The 4312-nt window shown below is 39.2% G+C and overlaps 1 long non-coding RNA gene across 1 annotated transcript; it reads left to right on the top strand.

The window, feature by feature from the left end:
* Positions 1-1784: 1784 nt before the first annotated feature.
* LOC118561869 lies at positions 1785-2022 on the top strand. Its single transcript, XR_004930324.1, has 2 exons — positions 1785-1864; positions 1941-2022. It is a non-coding gene; the product is annotated as an uncharacterized LOC118561869 (long non-coding RNA).
* The last annotated feature ends 2290 nt before the right edge of the window (positions 2023-4312 follow it).

Genomic DNA, 4312 nt, shown 5'->3' with positions numbered 1-4312 from the left:
TGGTATTTTCAATTTGAAGAATCACTGCCATTTTATCTTTAAGTTCCCCATCTCTTTTACTTTTAATCCTGGTGGCATCTGTTATTTTCCCTCCTCTAATTTCTTTTTTCACGTCCTCCATTGTCATTTCATTTGGAACTCCTGAAATTACTCCCCTCAACCTTGCTAAAGCTCCTGGAATATATGTTTTAATCCTTTCCCCCATCAAGGTTTTCATTTTGAGTATCTTCTGTTGTTGTGATTCACTGACAGCATGAATTAGCACTTTTCTGTTGTTCATGATTCTATCCATTTTGATTTTCCCCATTTCTTCCTCTATAGCTTTATCGGGCGAATAAATCCACCCTCCTCCTTGAATTCCACCATTAATTTATATTCCTCTTCTATGTTTAAGTCATCCATTTCTCGTGAACTCGCCCGTTCATTTGTTTTTGTCCTTTTGCTAACTTCTGCTCCTGCCTCGCTTTCTTCCGACCAACTTCTTGCCCTTTCTTGTCTCTTCCTAATCGCTCTTTTTCATCCGTGATCATCTTGAAATCATCCATTCCATTTCATTAGCACTATTTCCTCCTGATGTAGAAGCCATGTTGCTACAGTCAATGAACAGTTTATGCCATCCGCCAAATTCAAATCAAATCCTACCGCCTTCGATTGTTTGACATGTTCACTCGCTTCTTCTTCCCCAGCAATCTCAAGCAGCCCCCAGCCCACTGCTCCCCAAGGGGATGGGTTACAAGCAGAGAACAAATTTCATTGTAATGTATGTTTTAATGACAATAAAGATGATATTACTATTACTAATGAAGACCTGTTCATTATAGTATTGATTTACTGCACTTTGAACACCATCAGCAGAGATTTTCATGTGTGAATTTTTATGCAGAAATCGGATGCAGAGCTTTACTTGTGACACCCTCTAAAATGAGTTCATCTTTTTTTTTTAAATGCCGGTTTGAGCTGCAGCTTGTAGCACTTGATAAAATATGAAATAAACAATTTACTGCAGATTGTTTCAGTCTTCTCACAGTTGAACAGCAGGTGAGGAGCTCAAACTTGTTAAGGTCACCACAGACAAAAAGGTAATGAATAATAAATAAATACATCACGACTATTGATGTTTTTATTTTTTTTTTTAGTTCACCTTATTGCTCAGTTTGAGCTAAAGCAGCTGACGACAGAACTTAATGAAGTGAAGAAGGAGAACCAGGAGCTGAGGAGAGAAAGGAAAAACCTCACAGAACAAATAGAAACTATGGAGAAAACTTGGAATGAGCAGAACGTCAGTCGAGCTCAGTGGAGCGTTGATCAATACTGTCCTAAAGGAAATAAAGGTATGTTCAGATCTTAGACCATCTAAGTCCAAAAATAACTAATTATAACATTGAGGATGATAACTACTGTTTGAATGCTTTGGTTTTAGGGAGAAGCTGCACTTCGTGCCAGAAAGGATGGAGTAACAAATTTTCCAGCTGTTATGCATTTAATGACGCTCCGCCCTCTGATCAGAGAAACTGGGAAGGTGCACGAGAGGATTGCTGGGCGAAGAACTCAGATTTGACTGTTGTGTTCAATCAAAGAGAAAAAGTAATGAGAACTGTGGAACAATTTCAATGGATTTAAAATGTGAACTGACTAAATAAAGCTTACCTCTTATGTCAATGGATGGATGCTTAAATATTTTTAACATTGCATGTAGAAACAGAAAGTCATGTGAAATTTTAACTTGTCTGATTTTCTGACGGTCTCCTCAGGATTATGTCAATGAAATCAGTCCAGTTAGAAGCAACATTACAGGATACTGGATTGGCCTCAGAGCTGAAGGAGGGAAATGGAAATGGATCGATGGAAGTGATCTGACCAATCAGTGAGAGACACATTATTTTTTAAACTTTGTAGAAAACAAATCTATCAGCCTTGATCTAACAGATGTTTTTCCTTAGAGCCTGGATACAGCAGCCGCCTGTTGATGGTCAGTGTGTAACTTCTCTCCAGAACAGAGGATGGAGATCAGTGAGCTGTGATGAAAAGAACGGATGGATCTGTGAGAAGAAGGCTTTATCTGTTTAAACATGAAATATTCAGATTGAGGGAAGTTATCTGGACAGCTTTAAATACAAATAAATTAAAAGTTCAAATGCAACTTAAAGCCGCACATAATGGCACAACAACATGGTTCATATTTCTTATCTAATGGTTTGCAGTTTTTGAAACTACATATTATTTCAAACTTTAAAATATCTTTTTCAGTGCGTGTCATATTTATTGTAAAACATGATTTTTACTCTAAGCCTGATTAAAGACACCAGAGTTTAGAAAAAAAATTAAGTGGCACACAGCAGCTGTTAGTGAGAAATGTTTGGAGTTTTGAGGTTTTTCTGATAATTTGTCTGAGCTGCAATATTTACAGTTTATTAACAGATTAATGAAAAACATTTAGTTTCATGTTTCCCGAACTTATTACTAAGATTGTTTTAAAGGAATTTTACCTATAACCATGAATATAGGAGCCCCACTTTTTGTTTAACTTTGTTTAATAGATAGCATCCTGAGTATACATATTTAGATGCTGCTGCTTGTTTAAAGATGTCAGAGAGAATAAAGATAATATCCGTCACTTTTCCTCTTGTCATTTTTCTGTCACGTTGCTCATCAAACATCTGGGAGGCCGGATTTTGTTCCTGAGCTGCACAAAGATGATGATAATTCTGTTCATATTAAGGCAAACAATCTGGCTTAAAATTATTTATTCAGTAATGACTCAACCGTAATTAGAAGCTGGTGAAAGTCCAGCCTGGGCGCTCAGAAGATAAAAACTCATTTAATACTGCTTTGTTTGCTATTTTTTGTTGTTCAGCTGAGATGGAAGTAATTCTCCTTTTTGTTGTTTTTTTTAAAAGAAAATTTAAAAAATTACCATTCCAGTGTGGTTCTATTTTCAATAAAGCCAGGAGCACATACATGCATATTATCATTGGATTAATTGTGCGCCCATATAAACGGTACAACTTGATTATTAGGCGCCTGCCATAGCATTTGCAATGAGGAGGCAGTGCTGTGCGAAGCACAGCACTGCCTCCAATGCAAATGCATGGAGGCACCTATTACTATGCACCTCTAAACGGCTTATTTATTATTAGGCGCCTGCCATAGCATTTGCAACTAGAAAAATTTCTGAAGAAATTTAGCAAGGCGCCTGCCACTTGGTGCGTACCGTACCGACAGAAATAGCAACAGGAAGCAACACTGCGAATTTCAGCTTCCTACGGTCTTCACAGCCCCCGCAGCGGCTGTCGAAAGGTGCCATGTTAAGTCAATGGACCTCCTAGGAGCCTCTTGTTAGCAACGTTGTCATGGAGACTCACTGACAGCTGCAGCCCTCTCTGTCTGTAAAGGCAGAAGAACTCTGGCTAAGCAGCAGTTGGTAGGACCTTCCTAAAGCTATTTCCGTTAGCAACATGCTAACGGTTAGCCGCTAGCATGGCTGTGTTCAGTATCACCGGGTGATGTTACTCTGTTAGTTTGGTTGAAATCCTGTACTGAGAAGTGCCTAAAAAGGGAGAAAATGCTAAAATTCACCAAATATGTCAAGCAGAAGTTTGTACAGGCTTCCTAGAGCTACTTCCGGTTAGCAACATGCTAACCGTTAGCCGCTAGCATGGTTGTGTTCAGTATCACTGGGTGAGTGTACTCTGTTAGTTTGGTCCAAATCCTGTACTGGGATGAGCCTTAAATAGGGAGAAAAAACGTTGTTTATAACGTTGCCATGGTAACTGAAAATGGCGGGTGGTACAAAAAAATACTTCATGGGATCAGCACATATGTTTTAATATACACACTGTGGGGATTATAATACAAAAATCTTAGTCTGCCACACCGGGTTTCGATTCCACGACCTCTTGCATGCAAAGCCTGCACTTTCCATCTGCGCTATACTGTAGCGCCATATATGGGCATGCAGTATTGGGACCATAAGCGGTTTGGTCCCCCATTGAAAAGCATTGGATGTTTGACACCTGATAGCTTGGAGATGCTTTATGCCACGTAGCCCAAATTTCTTGTGGAGCTTTCTCTCTAAAGTAAGAACAGACTCTGTGAAGCAGAAGATGGTGAGACCATTCTAGAGCTACTTCTGGTTAGCAACATGCTAACAGTTAGCCGCTAACATGATTGTGTTCAGTATCACCGGGTGATTGTACTCTGTCAGTTTGGTCCAAATCCTGTACTGGGAAGTGCCTCAAATAGGGGTGCCAATACTTAATGTCACCAAACGTGACCTAAGTTCATTGGTCAGATTGGCCTCCTTTAGCAACTC

Source organism: Fundulus heteroclitus, unplaced genomic scaffold, assembly GCF_011125445.2.
Source record: "Fundulus heteroclitus isolate FHET01 unplaced genomic scaffold, MU-UCD_Fhet_4.1 scaffold_749, whole genome shotgun sequence".
Taxonomy (NCBI): Eukaryota; Metazoa; Chordata; class Actinopteri; order Cyprinodontiformes; family Fundulidae; genus Fundulus; species Fundulus heteroclitus.
The sequence above is the reverse complement of the archived record's forward strand: the minus strand, read 5'-3'. Positions and strand labels throughout refer to the sequence as shown.